The sequence below is a fragment of the Cyprinodon tularosa genome, unplaced genomic scaffold (genome assembly GCF_016077235.1).
Source record: "Cyprinodon tularosa strain WSP-4 unplaced genomic scaffold, ASM1607723v1 ctg1147, whole genome shotgun sequence".
NCBI classification, from domain to species: domain Eukaryota; kingdom Metazoa; phylum Chordata; class Actinopteri; order Cyprinodontiformes; family Cyprinodontidae; genus Cyprinodon; species Cyprinodon tularosa.
This window is the reverse complement of record NW_024037945.1, coordinates 458-16,932: the sequence shown is the minus strand read 5'-3', so window position 1 is coordinate 16,932 and position 16,475 is coordinate 458. Positions and strand designations below refer to the sequence as shown.

Below are 16,475 nucleotides of genomic sequence, written 5' to 3'. Positions count from 1 at the left end.
ATTCCCATGCACCACTCAGGAGAATTCAGAAATACAACAGTTGGAACAGCCGTTTCCCAACGACTTTAAAAAAAGAGGGCACATGCAGTTGCTTCCAAAAGTATTCAACCCCCTTGAACTTGTTGACCTTTTGCCCCATTTTAGGCTTTAAACATAAAAATATAAAATTGTAATTCTTTGTAAAGAATCAAACCCCTATGAGATGATGAACAGGTCCTAGCCATTAGGAAGTTTTAAAAAAAATCCGTCTTCACCTTCTGCCAGGTGATACCTAAATGGAATACAGTGATTCATGACAATTCAACAATAAACTAGTTTTCCATGTAATGTTATCAGGCTTACAAGCAGTTTTGATATGGTTTAGTTTTACTGAATATGTATTCCTAATATCTTTAAAAACGTTCTTTCATCGTCAAAATGACCATTTCAAACAAATTGACATTATTTACATCTAGAAGAAACATACTGGATGTCTAGAAATTAATTTTAGATCTCCATATTCCCATTGTTACTGGTCAGCATTTTTATTATTTTTACACTGATGAAATGTATTTCAGATATCATAAATACATATGCAGTCAAGATGATAAATGTCAAAATGGGCATTTAAAATGTGCAAACATTTCTAGATATATAGAACTTAATTCTTACTAGTATAATTTTTTTTTTAATACTTTCCGAAATTCAACTTCTGCTGCAAATATGTTATTGAGAAAATCTATTATAACAGTTCTGTCTAGGAGTGTGATTTTGATCAGAAAGAATTTTATTTAAGTGATCTACAAATGGAACAACAGAGAGGAGATGAATGTTAAGATGACCTGCCATAGGGGACTGCATAAAAACCTAGGTATTAACTTGAGCACCAATCTTCTCCTTCACCATTTTCCTCTCCTTTGTAGTTGTAGTGCTATTTCCCTCTTTTAAAAATTTGTTTTTTTCTTTCATTTCTTTGTTGAACCTGCTTATTGAAACAGTCCCAGTATCTTGTAATAAGAACAAAGTGATCTGATTTTCAATTCACTTTATTGATATTGTTGACATTATGCATGTTTATTGTGCTCTCATTTGTCATTTAATTTTTATTTTTTTTATTGGTCTGCTGTATGTCACATAAATTGTTTGCTGCCTGATTTAGAGCACCTGTGTAATAATAAAAGGTGTGCTGTTAGAGAAATCTCAACTACACCAAAAGTCATACATGAGTTTTGTGTTTTATATCCGCTGTGTTCGAAAACGTTACTCTGATAACAGATATGCTGTGTATAATGGTAAATTTTAATAAAACACAAACTTGTGAAAAACTTTTTATATGCAGAAAGATTTCTTTGACTAGACTTTATGTAGAAAAAAAATATTTGAAACATCTGTGCCATAATCACAGGTCCACCTGCCACACTGTCCACTAAAACCGTGGAACAAATATGCTTCAATAGATTCAGTACAAATTTGCTGCAGTCATTATCAAGATGTGGTTTTATACAGTTTAAGGCTTTATCAAGATTTTCAAATGGATTTTTCATGATGTTTTGCAAATAAAAAAAAACAAGGCTTTAAAGGGATTTTTGTTCGGTTTGATCACCTATAAATCAGAGATTGACTTAAAAAAGATAGTTTAATGTTTGTTTGTTTTTAATTACATTTCCACCGTATTAATTGGAGCTACACCTAATTAATGTAATTTCAGGAGGGAAGTACTGCAAAACCCATCCGGCCTCTTCTTGCTATTTTTATTCAAGAAAAGTTTTTGTTTACAACAGAAACTATTGTCTACTTTGTACAGATGTTTTTTTTACTGCATTTTCTGTGGTTAATGTTTACGATTAATGTAATTGCTACTAGATTAACGTACTGAGCAAAATATTAAAACCTCTTGGATTCTAAAAAATTGTTCTACTTTTAGGCTAGGCTTAAAACTTTCCTTTTTGATAAAGCTTATAGTTAAAAACAGTGATGTTTGCTTAGATGCTGGTTGAGTAGAGAAGTAAGAGATACAGGGAACGGCGTGATCAAGTGGGATAAGAATTGTTCAAGACCAGATCATTATAGGCCGGTTGGTCCTACAACATGCTGGAGTAGAATCACGGAGAAAATGGTTCATGAAAGACAAACGTTTTTATTGAATCCAATGGATATTTATCTAAGCATCAAAGTGGTTTTAGGAGAGGAAGGAACACTATGGGCCCTGCAATATGTTAACAGCATGAGGTAATGAAAGCTAAAGTTCATAAAAAAAGTGTTTAGGCATTCTTTCTAGATAGAGAAAAGGCTCATGATATGATGTGGAAAGAAGGTTTAATGATTAAACTGTGGAAAATAGAATCTATACTGTTTAGATAACTTTTAACAGAGCAAGTAATACAGGGAAGAGTTGGGAAGATTATTCAGGGAAATATGGTTTAGAAAATGGGACTCCAAGAAAGAATAATATGTTCTTTATTATTTTTAGTTTTAACGGTGAGAAGCCTTTTTCCTGTACGATTTGTAACAAGAATTTTGATGTAAAAAGTAGTTTGAATAAATGCATGAGGTGAGAAGCCTTTTGTATGTCTGTCCTGATGAAAACGCTTCACTCAGAAATCTAATCTTGATGCACACATCAATCACATATATTTGTGACAAAGGTTTTAAACAAGAAGGTAATTTGGGACTCAATTACATTTATTCATGCATGATGTGGATTGATTTATATATTTTTTTAAAAGATTTGTTTAATAAAAGTCCCAGCAATTAGACACCACAGGAATGAACAGTAAAAGGCGTTTTCCATGTTTGACTGGTGATAAAATGTCCATCTAGAAACTCCTTCACTTCATTACATGAGAAACACACGGGTTAATGGTCCTTTTTCAGCTAAGTTTTGAGAAAGCCATTAATTAACAGCTCTGTTTACATAGAAACTAGAACACATAAAGGGTTATATTGTTAAACTGCTAAATATTCAGGTCCTAGGTGAATATGTGGATCTGAACATTTGAAAGTTAATTAGTTTAGGGCTGAGTAAATTTGATTTAAATGGCCAAAAAGTGAACATTGCCCTAACTAAAAAAAAAAAAAAGACGTTTACATTCACAATTTCTTACTTATTCTGTCATGAAGGTAATAAACATAATAAAGTGCAACAACAACTTTTGGTTACAGTTCAATTTAAATTCCGTTTATTTATATAGCGCCAATTCAAAACACATGTCATCTCAAGGCACTTTACATCTCACCAGATCATACAGTCCAATTTATTTAAAGTTTCCTATCTAAGAAAAACCACTTGATTGCATCGACTCATTGACTCAAATACAATCCCTCACACTAAGCATGCTTGTAGCGACAGTGGAGAGGAAAAACTCCCTTTTAACAGGAAGAAACCTCCAGCAGAACCAGGCTCAGTGTGAGCGGCCAACTGCCGAGGCCGATACAAAAAGCAACTTTAAAAGGCAGCCATAGCCAGGCAGACGAGCTCCGAGCCAGCTCCCATGTCAGAGGATGAAGGAAGCACATCCTGCAAAAAACACAGGGCCGGATCTATCAAAGGTTTGCGCGTATAAAAACGTGAGCTATTTCACTGCGCACGCTAAAAAATGTACAAACTGATCTATCAACAGCGTGCTAAAAGGATTTGGTCTTTAAAACGTGCTAAATAGCGCCTCTTATCCATTTAGTACTTTTTCTGCAATGAATATGCAAGATGGGGCGTTTACACGCAAAAGTGCGTCTTGTGGGAGGAGAACATGTAAATATATTAATTTAACACTCGCAAAGTGATTTATCAAACCTGAAAGCAATTTTGCTAACGGTATCTGACTCTATATTTAACACGTTTCAAAAGAAGGTGCAAATGGTCTGTATGCGTAATTGCGCACACATGGCAGCGGTTATTGTCGCAAGAAGGAGACATCGAAATGAAGCAAGGAGACGCAGAGAACGCATTTTTTCACTCCGTGTGAATATTTTTGGAATGAACGAGGAAACGATCATCAAAACATATCGTTTATCCAGCATTGCCATTTTGGAGCTGTTGGGGGAACTCCGAATGGATTTGGAGCCAGCCACAAGGAGGACCCACGCAGTACCAGATCTCACAGAACTCCTTGCAACGTTGCACTTTTTTGCATCTGGGTCATTCCAGCGTATGGTTGCAGCGAGAGCTGGGATCTCCCAATCTCGTTTTTCAGAAGTGCTGTCCGACGTTCTAAATGCCATGTCGCCCTGACGCCCTACCGGAGAACCCCGACCCCCCCCCCCCCCTGCGCCTGTGGAGCAACATGCAAATGCTGCAGGGATGCGTACGCGCAGTAATCTCATCCACAGTCCCATTGTGAGCCATTTGGTATGTGCATTTTTCTACAGGCCAATACAAAACACCTGTTTTTTTTGTTGTTGTTTTTTTACTGCAGTGAAGTAGAAATTCAGCCACAGACCACCTTAGGGAATAAAGGTTGCCAAAGTTTTTTCTTAATATATATTTCTTTTTTTTTTTTGTTGGGTGTCACTGTAAGATTTAAATTTCTTAATGCACTAGTTTGTAGAAACTACAAACTACTTTGCCGCAAACCACAAAACGCGCAAAACCATCATTTAAATAGGGCGTCTCCAACAGTTTTGCACCTGCCACCAGTTACGCAATCACTCTTGTTAAATCACCCGCAAACCATGGTTCAGCCCCTCGCGCAAAATTCCAGTTTGCGAGCGCAAATTACTGCACGCAAAATTGGATCTTGATAAATCCGGCCCACAGTCAGAGAAACCAGACTACACTGGAAAACAGGCTGATCTCCAGCGTCTATAAACAAGGGTGTTGATGACAGCAGCATAGCTAATATTTTTCTCCGGGATGGTGTCACAGCCAAAAAGGAACAGACGAAGCAAATCTACTATGAGAAAAAGCAGAGAGAGCATTATGTTAGAGATTGAACTAACAGACTCTACAGATTGGGAGAATAGAGATAGAATGAAGCAGAATGATGAAATGGGGGTCCCTATGTCCTCCAGAAGTCTAAGCCTATAGCAGCATAACTATAGAGATAGCTCAGGATAACCTGAGCCACTCTAACTATAAGCTTTATCAAAAAGGAAAGTTTTAAGCCTACCCATAAAAATACAGATGAAGTAAGTTTACTGTTGAGAAGTTATAGATGTTTCAAATGAAAAAAATGCAGACGGAGCGCTACTGTACCATTTTGGCATAGTGTGGCAACACTTTTTCTGAATGACTTCATCTGAAATAAAAAAACACTCAAGTTTTATTTTTGGGTCTAAGAAACTGAAGATGGCTGATAACTGATTCAGGATAAAATATCTTCAGATGAAAATGAAAGTAAAGGTAGACAGCTTTAATGTGCTTTACTCAGTTTTGCTGATGATTTTGGAGGATTTTTAAGAGGTCAGCTGCAAATGATCAGTGTCTTGATTCAGTGTCTTTTTGGCTTTAATTAGCAGTGCATCCATCATGTATGATGTTGAAACCAGGCCCACCAAAACTCAAACTGTTTTTGGCAGAGTTTTAGAGCTATGGTCAATGGATATTAGAATGAAGTAGATCATCAGGTTTCTTTTGAAGTGTTTGGATGAGGCAGGGTGTTCCATTCAACACACCTCACATAACTCAAAGTTTCACGTACGTCAGAGGTTGCCATGATATGAACCTCCTGACCTTCTTATCTCCCTGTACGAGCAATATAGTTGCCATAAGCCTTTGTATGACATGACGTATAGACTTTGCCTAAATAATGAATATCCGGTAAGAATACTTTATTTTGTGACATCTACTTTCTGTGGCACATGCAAATGTCATCATTTTCATAGCTTTATTTTGGTTTTGTGACAGAGAGCTTCAACCATTAGTTACATTTTTCACTTTTGTTTTGGTCATTTTTACAGTTTATTGTATTTGTAGTTTTATATATAACTCGCAAATGGTTACCCTACCGGAGTTCTCAGTCAATGCGTCCTGCATCTGTCTATGCCTGCTGTTGTTAAATTGAACAGATCCATATTAATCCTTTTGTGTTTCCCCTCCTTTCTGTCTGATCTGCATTCCAGATAATTATGCATTTCGCTTGTTCACAGATACACTCGATCTGTCTATTTGACAGACTAAGAGGGGGGACTCTGTGATTTTATAGTGCAACAGACATTGTAGGGACAAGCAGACTGCCTAGAAAGGTTCCGGTTTGAGATGGAACAGAGGATGCACAGATAAAGTAGTTAATGTGAATGAAGGGTAAAACATTAAAGGACAACTGTGGCAAAGTCTGTAGTTGGCCACCTCAGGTCTGTCGACTTAGGGGCGTAATTTGGGAAGATATTCCAGAACATGCATCCAGAATAGGTTTGGTCTACGCCTGGTGTGTAGATGGGTCTCACTGCTGAGGGGATGCTGTCCCTCTTCCTTCGATAGCTCAGTTGGTAGAGCGGAGGACTGTAGAGAGCATTAGAAGATATCTTTAGGTCGCTGGTTCAAATCCGGCTCGAAGGAGAGAGTTTTGTCAAACTACTGGCAGAGATAGCGATAGGAAAAAAAAAGCCACTTCATGGCAGTCGTCCTTTGTGAACCCTTTCCGCAAAGTCCTAAGGGATTTTGTTTGTGCTTTTCAGTAGATTTTAAAGCTCTAACTGTGTTTTTCCTTTGAGTATTGGTAGTATTCTTTAACATTGGTATGTTGTGTCTGCAGCTACCATTGTCACAGGATGCCGGTTTAACTTTACCTTAAAACTACAGGAGTGCAATGTGGATACCTATATCAGGCACGTACCTTTGTGTCTTTCTAAACATTTCTTAGTCAGAGTTCTCAGTCAATGCATATTGCATCTGTCTTTGCCTGCTGTTGTTAAATTTAGCAGATCCATGTTAATCCTCTTGTGTTTCATCTCTTCTGGCTGCACTGCATTCCAGAAAATTATACATTTCGCTTGTTCACAGAAAGACTCGATGGGTCTATTTGACAGACTAAGAGGGGGGATTCTGTGATTTTATAGTGCAACAGACATTGTAGGTAAAGCAGACTGCCTAGAAAGGTTTCAGTTTGTAATGAAACAGACGACGCACAGATAAAGTAGTTCATGTGAACGAATGGTAAAACATTAAAGTACAACTGTGGCGAAGTCAATAGTTGGCCACCTCAGGTCTGTCGACGTACAGTAGGGTCCCAATTTGGCAAGATGTTCCGGAACAGGCATTCTGCAAAAGTTTCTTCTACACCTCGTCTGTAGATGGGGCTTACTGCTGAGTGGGTGCTGTCCCTCTGCCTTCGATAGCTCAGTTGGTAGAACGGAGGACTGTAGAGAGCAATAGAGGATATCCTTAGGTCGCTGGTTCAAATCTGTCTCGAAGGATAGAGTTTTGTCAAACTACCCACAAAAATAGCCGTAGGAGAAAAGCCACTTCATGGCAATCATCTTTTGTGGACCTTGGATGAGGGTAGCTGTGATCGTATGGTGGTCAGTACTTTGCGTTGTGGTCGCAGCAACCCGGGTTGCAGTCTTTTTCACGGAAGCACTGTTTAAAAGGACATGCTAAAACCAATTCCAGCAGAAATATTGCCCAGTGTAGAGGAAGAGGTTTCTTTTGAAGTGTTTGGGATAATGCAGGGTGTACCCCTGAACTTTCTTTCATTCAACACACCTCATATAACTCAAAGTTTCACATCATTGCTGCAGAACACTACATAATAAAGCTATGGCTCCATCTGAATGAGAGAAAATTAAGCAATAGCATTACGTCAGACGTTGCCATTATATGCGATGTACAGATAGATCTGGCAGTAAGGTCTGAATTTGGAGGAGTTGGTGAATGGACCTCTTGAGCTTCTTATCTCAACACACCGCATATAACTAAGCTTCACATCATTGCTGCGGAACCCCCTAAATCTACCCACAGAGATACAATTTAAAACTGTTGCTCTGTTTTTCCATTAGGTTTTGGTAGTATTCTTTAACATGAATGTGTTTTGTCTGCAGCAACCATTTTCACAGGATGCCAGTTTATTTTTTATCTTAAAACTACAGTAAAAGTAAAATATGGCTTCGTTCCTTTAATATTGAATGAGTTAAAGAATGAGAAAGATACTTATTTTTTCTGTGGATTGCGTTCCGCTTGATGTTGCAGGACCTCTGGAACAGCTACTAAAGACATAGTGAAGAGACAGGGTTTTAGTAAAACATTAATTTAGTTATTGAATGAGTTAAAGAGTGAGTTAAATACTTATTTTTTTCTACAGATGCTCGTCCACCTGATGCTGTAGGCCCTATGGATGGGAAACTAATGACAGAGTGAAGACACAGGTTTTAGTAAAACATTCCTTAAGCACTGAATCAGTCAACAACTTGGTGAAATACTTATTCTTTCTGAGGATGCTGTTCTTCTTGATGATGGAGGCTTTCTGGATCTGAAACTAATGACAGAGTGAAGAGACAAAGTTTTAGCAAAACATTCCTTTAGTTAATGCATAAGTTAAATAGTCAGTGAAATACTTTTTTTTGGATGCTGGTGCTCCTGATGATGGAGGTCCTTTGGATCTTAAACTAAAGACATAGTGAAGAGACAGTGTTTTAGTAAATAGTTGCTTTAGTCAATGAATTAGTTAAAGAGTGAGTGAAATACTTATCTTTTCTGTAGAAGCTGGTCCTCCTAATGATGGACACTGTTCCTTTTGATAATGTAGGGCTTCTGAAACTGAAACTAAGAACATAGTGAACAGACAGGGTTTTAGTAAAATGTTCCTTTAGTTAATGAATAAGTTAAAGAGTGACTGAATAACTTATCTTTTCTGTGGAAGAAGTGTTGCCAACTCAGTGACTTTGTCGCTATATATTGAGCGGCTTTTCCGACCCCTCCAGCGACTCTTTTTCAAAAAAGCGACTAGCGACAAATTGTTTCTACTCTTGCCCTCCAGCGGCAGGTGCTGCTGTCGGGCGCCTCCCCCGTCCCAACCCCCGTTCTCCCGCTTCAGCAGGAGTCCCTCTCAGGGCTGCAGTCAGAGCCACAGCATGTTTACCCTCATCGTCCAGACTGCAAATGAATTACGCACATGCTCCGGGATTGCTGAACCTGCCGTATCTTTTTGTGAGCAGGCAAGCACAGCCTGTGTGTGTGGAGGGTAATCTTAATAGTTTAAAAATAATAATGATGATAATAATTACCATTATTTACTCACATTGTCATTGATTCTTTGTAGTGTGTCTCTCACTAACAATGCTCTTTCTCCCTCATCGCCAATAAAATGCACATCACATCATGTGTCAGATTATGCAAATAAGGTAATGATGTCATTCATCATCTTATAGCACAGCCAGTAGCTACTTTCCTTACTGAGGAGTTGGCAGCACTGTGTGGAAGCTGTTTGATGGAGGCCTTCAAACATAATGACATTGCGTATTTTCACGACTATAAGGCGCACTTAAACGTCTTTTTTTTCCCTCAAAATGTGCGGTACGCCCTTTGGTGCGGTGCGCCCTATGTGTGTTGTAACTGTGACTTTTGAGACCACCTCATTAAGGAGATGAAGAAAGAGTGGCTGAATGTAAGGAGACCAGGTGTTTTTTTTTCCACTCATCACCATCGCTGATGTGAAAAACATGGTGAAACAAATTAAGCTGTGCTTGCTGTTATTCAACCGCTGGACATCGGTGTGAACCGGACCCAGCAGGTGCAGCAGAAGCAGCATGTTTACATGCAAAGTCAATGGTTGATGTGCGTATAGGCGCAGCAAAAGGTCCCGCAGCGCGTTTTGAGCAGGAGGCGCTGCGCGTCGGGAGCGTTTAAGCATCTGGCGCGCCGCCAACGCGCTGCTGCAGCATGAGATGGAAAAATTGAAGTTTTGCTGCTGGACGCGCCGCATCAACCAATCGGAGAAGCTGATCTGGGAGCTGACAGCGAGACAGACACATCGCTCTGATGACATATGATATTAAGGCAAATGAAAAAGGCTGGATGGATGAGGAGATATTGAAAGAGTGGCTGAGGCAGGTGTATGTGAAGAGACCAGGTGGTTTTTTTCCACGCATCACCATTGCTGTTAATCTGTGACTGCGTGCGTGCCCATCTCACAGCCGATGTGAAAAAAAAGGTGAATCAAATGAACTCTGTGCTCGCCGTTATCCCGGGGGGTCTGACAAAGGAACTTCAACCGCTCGACATCGGTGTGAACCGGCCGTTCAAAGTAAGGAGCGGCGTGGGAGCGATGGATGACAGACAGAGACCACAGTTTCACGAAAAGTGGAATGCAGCACCGGGCAAGTTACGCCACCGTTTGCGGATGGATTGTTGATGCTTGGACTAACGTGTCTGCTGGCGCTGTTGTTCAAGCTTTCGCAAAAGCAGGCATTATTTCTGAGGAGCCGCCTGGCACGGAAAGTGACTCTGACAGCAAAGAAGGGGAAACTGGCATGTCTGATTTGGCGCAGCTGTTTAATTCAGAAACAGAGGATGATGACTTTGATGGGTTCGATTAATACTTTGTAATAAATACATGAATAAAGCACAATCATACTCAGTTTTGCTCCCGCTCTATTTTTCCACCTGAAAACTTAATTCAACAGCAGCCTCTGGGCCGGCTCTCCTCCGGTTTCACCGCGGCGACTGGCAGGTGTTTTTTCATCTAAATAATCTAAATCTCGCAGCTATATTTGCTATGATCAGTGGGAATAAAGTAGTTTTAATATGTTTTTAAGTGAGAAAGTCCACCTGAAAACTTAATAATTGCAGTCAGTTTATCCAGATTATCATCGTGCCTATACTATTTCTGTCGGAGGCGCTCAGACTCCCTCATACCAGCGGTACACCGACAGTAGAAATCCCTTCATCAGCAGCCTCTAGGCCTGGTAGCCTCCGGGTTCACCGCGGTGGCTGGCAGGTGTTTTTCATCTAAATAATTTAAACTGCAGGCACCAGGATACCGGCAATAAAAGCAAACATATTCCGTCGGCAGGTTTCAAGATTTTAAGTTAATTTAGGAGTGATCACAGCTCTGTCATCTGCGATGTGTCTGTCTCACGGCCAGCAGCCAGGTTTGATTAATACTTTGTAATAAATACATGAATAAAGCACAATCATACTCAGTTTTGCTCCCGCTGTATTTTTAAATACGCAGTAGAGCTATTTAAAGGTAGTAGAGGACATGTACCTGTATATAACAAACGCACCCTATAGTCCGGTGCGCCTTATGTGTGTGTAAAATACAGAAATGGCACACATAACTGAGACTGCGCCTTTTAGTACGGTGAGCCTTATGGTCGTGAAAATACGGTACACTGGAAAAAATCTAGATAAGTCATTTTTTCTTAAAAAAAGTGCATTTTATCTTGGATTAAGGAGGTAAAAGAATATTTTGCATATGGAACAAGAAAATGTAGACTTAAAAAAAGAAAACACCATTGCATTGTCTTAATTTGTCAGGACTCAGCCGACAGGGCCATGCAGTTTCTGCCGGTTCTGCTTCTTTCTTCCAGGTTCTGAGCTCCCACTGGGTCCTCCCTTTCTCCCGGCTCCAAGCAAGGTGCTTCGAGCCACTCTGGTTTTTCCAGCTGCCCCGGGTCATTGGAAAGTAAGCTCAGCTCTGTCACCCTCAAGCCCGAGCCCCACCTGTCACTGAGACACTCGCCACCAACTCCATCGATCAGAGCCTGAGTCCGCTCCGTCCTCCCCCGGTTAGGTTGCTGCATCCGGTGAAGTCGAACGGGTCCCGGTGCTGTTGCTTCCTCGTCGACTCAGTTGCTAACATTTTCTCTCTCAAACTCAATAAACAGTTAACTGATCCCTGTTGCCATGTGTGGTCTGCATGTGGGCTAAATACGTTCAGCCGAACATGACATAATTTAAGATATTTTTTTACTTTTTCTCTAGATGTTTTTTCCATCATAGTGAGGAGACAGGGAAAATAGGAGCAGTTTAAGAGGTTTATTTGACTAAAAAGAAATAAGGTCAGTTCGGAACGTTAGTAGTTAGGAAAGAGGAAATTGATTTAGACTAAGAAAAGCAAAAGAAACCTGCACTGTTGCTGTTCTACTTATCGCCAAGTATGGATAACCTATCCGGGGAGTGTGGAGGAATGGGTTCTGTAACTCATAGCTTTCCGATGGGAGGAGGTGGCTGAGTGACAAGTGGGACTTAGGCGGGGGCCCGAGCAGCACTGCAGTGGAGGCAGGTTTGGGGAGCAGCTGAAAGAATCCAGCGAAGATATCTCTTGTGACTCGATGGTAAAGAGGGGGCTCGAGGGGAATGCCAGAGCAGAATCAGAGCAGCAGAGATTCAGAGGCCAGCACGAAGACAGGCGGGCGAGCGATCCAGAGCTCAACAATTTGAGGGAGCCAGGAGACAGGTTAGAATCAGGAATCAAAATATCAAGTTACAGAGATGTGGACTGGCCTAGGCAGACCACGACTGTTTAACAGACTTAACGCTCTTCCTAAGCTCATCCGAGCAGTCTCAACGAGCTGCAGGTGTGGGACCACGCCCACCTGTCAGCAACAACTAAGTTGAATTGGGGGGCTAGCTTCTTGGCAGAGGGGTTGGAGAGAACGTCCTTTGAAGATAACCAAACCTTCTGACCGGGATGATAATCAGGGGCAGGAACTTGAAGACGGTCAGCAAACCTCCTATTCTGTTCAGCGGTGCGTTAAAGAGCAGTGACAGTTGATCTCCAAGTTTGTTGGCAGCAGGTGATATATTTTTGAATGAGGTGACTGGGATATGGAGTTCATTGGGAGGGAGAAGTGGATGTTGATAATCCAGAGCTATTTCAAAAGGACAGTGACTGGTTGCTGTGGAGATGTGGGAGTGAGGTGCGTACTCAACCCAGGGTAGGTAGTTGTTCCAATTGGTGGGGGATGATGAAGATGGTTTCCAGTTGTTGGTTCATTCTTTATGTCTGGCCGTCGGTCTGTGGATGATAACAGGAGGTGAGGGTGTAACTGGCACCGACAACCGAACAGAAGTATTCACACCTGAGAGATGAACTGAGGACCCCGGTCAGAGAGGTTATCGTAAGGGATACCATGGAGCTTGAAGAAATGTTTAATAAGCATTTGGGCTGTTTGTAGAGTGTTGGGCAGCTTGCCAATAAAGATGAGGTGGCAGGATTTGGAGAACCTGTCGATGACAGTGAGGATTGTAGTCATTCCCTGAGAGGATGGGAGTCCTCAGGGAATGACTACATTCCCTTAGGAATGTAGTCATTCCACTACCCATTCCCAAACATGGGCATTTAGGAATGGGTAGTGGTTCTAATAATTCAATATCATGGCAACCTCTGACACATGTCTGCTTGGTCTCAATTTTCTCTAATTCAGAAGGAACCATAGCTGTATTATGTAGTGTTCTGCAGCAATGATGTGAAACTTTGAGTTATATGAGGTGTGTTGAATGGAAGAAAGTTCAGGGGTACACCCTGCCTTATCCAAACACACCTCTCTTCCTGTATGCTCAGTAATACTTGCGCTGCAATTGGTGTGAGCATGTCCTTTTCGTCAGTTTTGCCGTGACCCGGATTCGAACCGCGGTTGCTGCGGCCACAACGCAGAGTACTGACCACTATACGATCACGACTGCCCTGCTCCATGTCTTTAAATGCACTCTCTGTTTTCTGCCCTACCTCCCTCAGAGACATTGATATCGCTGCAAAATGTGTAGAAAGACACAAAGGTACGTGCCTGATATAAGTATCCACATTGCACTCCTGTAGTTTTAAGGTACTTACTAGCAGAGGGAAAGTATCCCAACATGAGGAAATGTGCTATTTTCTTGACTGCATTGTTCGGCTCCACTTATTTATGTGAGTCAGCCTTTTCCTACATGAAGATAATTAAGTCCAAGTACCGCTCCACTATGACTGATGAGCATTTGGAAATGTGCTTGAGGCTGGCTTTCAGCAGCTACTGTCAGTGCAAGTCATCAGTGTGAACTCAGAAAATGGCAAAGAATGTACATAATTATGTTGTGCTGTTCAACATACGTATGTGGTTATACATCAAAATAAGTTGTAAGAATCCTCAATATATTTTTCTCAATAAATATAATGGGTGGATCATTTTGACTTGGTCATTTCAAAACTAGCTCCCATGCTGAAAAAGTGTGAGCACCACTGCCTTAGGACTTTGCGGAAAGGGCTCACAAAGGACGACTGCCATGAAGTGGCTTTTTTTTCCTACCGCTATCTCTGCCAGTAGTTTGACAAAACTCTCTCCTTCGAGCCGGATTTGAACCAGCGACCTAAGGATATCTTCTAATGCTCTCTACAGTCCTCCGCTCTACCAACTGAGCTATCGAAGGCTGAGGGACAGCATCCCCTCAGCCGTGAGACCCATCTACACACCAGGCGTAGACCAAACCTATTCTGGATGCATGTTCCGGAATATCTTCCCAAATTACGCCCCTAAGTCGACAGACCTGAGGTGGCCAACTACAGACTTTGCCACAGTTGTCCTTTAATGTTTTACCCTTCATTCACATTAACTACTTTATCTGTGCGTCCTCTGTTCCATCTCAAACCGGAACCTTTCTAGGCAGTCTGCTTGTCCCTACAATGTCTGTTGCACTATAAAATCACAGAGTCCCCCCTCTTAGTCTGTCAAATAGACAGATCGAGTGTGTCTGTGAACAAGCGAAATGCATAATTATCTGGAATGCAGATCAGCCAGAAAGGAGGGGAAACACAAAAGGATTAATATGGATCTGTTCAATTTAACAACAGCAGGCATAGAAGGATGCAGGACGCATTGACTGAGAACTCCGGTAGGGTAAGCATTTGCCAGGGATCTATAAAACGACAAATACAATAAACTGTAAAAATGACTAAATCAAAAGTTAAAATGTAACTAATGGTTGAAGCTCTCTGTCACAAAACCAAAATAAAATTATGAAATTGATGACATTTGCATGTGCCACAGAAAGTAGATGTCAGAAAACTATGTATTGTTACCGGATATTCATTATTTAGGCAAAGTCTATTTTTAATACAAAGGCTTATGACAACTGTATTGCTGGTACAGGGAGATAAGAAGGTTAGGAGGTCCGTTCACCGACTCATCCAAGTTCACACCTTACTGCCAGATCTAACTGTACATCGCATATCATGGCAACCTCTGACGCACGTCTGCTTGGTCTCAATTTTCTCTCATTCAGAAGGAGCCATAGCCATATTATGTAGTGTTCTGCAGCAATGATGTAAAACTTTGAGTTATATGAGGTGTGTTGAATGGAAGAAAGTTCAGGGGTACACCCTGCCTTATCCAAACACTTCAAAACAAACCTCTCTTCCTGTATGCTCAGTAATACTTGCGCTGCAATTGGTGTGAGCATGTCCTTTTCGTCAGTTTTGCCGTGACCCGGATTCGAACCAGGGTTGCTGCGGCCACAACGCAGAGTACTGACCACTATACGATCACGACTGCCCTGCTCCATGTCTTTAAATGCACTCTCTGTTTTCTGCCCTACCTCACTCAGAGACATTGATATCGCTGCAAAATGTTTAGAAAGACACAAAGGTACGTGCCTGATATAGGTATCCACATTGCACTCCTGTAGTTTTAAGGTAAAGTTAAACTGGCATCCTGTGACAATGGTAGCTGCAGACACAACATACCAATGTTAAAGAATACTACCAAAACTCAAAGGAAAAACACAGTTAGAGCTTTAAAATCTACTGAAAAGCACAAACAAAATCCCTTAGGACTTTGCGGAAAGGGCTCACAAAGGACGACTGCCATGAAGTGGCTTTTTTTTCCTACCGCTATCTCTGCCAGTAGTTTGACAAAACTCTCTCCTTCGAGCCGGATTTGAACCAGCGACCTAAGGATATCTTCTAATGCTCTCTACAGTCCTCCGCTCTACCAACTGAGCTATCGAAGGCTGAGGGACAGCATCCCCTCAGCCGTGAGACCCATCTACACACCAGGCGTAGACCAAACCTATTCTGGATGCATGTTCCGGAATATCTTCCCAAATTACGCCCCTAAGTCGACAGACCTGAGGTGGCCAACTACAGACTTTGCCACAGTTGTCCTTTAATGTTTTACCCTTCATTCACATTAACTACTTTATCTGTGCGTCCTCTGTTCCATCTCAAACCGGAACCTTTCTAGGCAGTCTGCTTGTCCCTACAATGTCTGTTGCACTATAAAATCACAGAGTCCCCCCTCTTAGTCTGTCAAATAGACAGATCGAGTGTGTCTGTGAACAAGCGAAATGCATAATTATCTGGAATGCAGATCAGCCAGAAAGGAGGGGAAACACAAAAGGATTAATATGGATCTGTTCAATTTAACAACAGCAGGCATAGAAGGATGCAGGACGCATTGACTGAGAACTCCGGTAGGGTAACCATTTGCCAGGGATCTATAAAACGACAAATACAATAAACTGTAAAAATGACTAAATCAAAAGTTAAAATGTAACTAATGGTTGAAGCTCTCTGTCACAAAACCAAAATAAAATTATGAAATTGATGACATTTGCATGTGCCACAGAAAGTAGATGTCAGAAAACT

General features: G+C 41.1%; 3 non-coding genes across 3 annotated transcripts; 1 reads left to right on the top strand and 2 right to left on the bottom strand.

The window, feature by feature from the left end:
- Positions 1-6,384: 6,384 nt before the first annotated feature.
- trnay-gua lies at positions 6,385-6,472 on the top strand. Its single transcript is given in 2 exon segments — positions 6,385-6,421; positions 6,437-6,472. It is a non-coding gene; the product is annotated as a tRNA-Tyr (tRNA).
- A 7,700-nt stretch (positions 6,473-14,172) lies between these two features.
- trnay-gua lies at positions 14,173-14,260 on the bottom strand. Its single transcript is given in 2 exon segments — positions 14,173-14,208; positions 14,224-14,260. It is a non-coding gene; the product is annotated as a tRNA-Tyr (tRNA).
- Positions 14,261-15,750: 1,490 nt separating this feature from the next.
- trnay-gua lies at positions 15,751-15,838 on the bottom strand. Its single transcript is given in 2 exon segments — positions 15,751-15,786; positions 15,802-15,838. It is a non-coding gene; the product is annotated as a tRNA-Tyr (tRNA).
- Between the last annotated feature and the right edge of the window lie 637 nt (positions 15,839-16,475).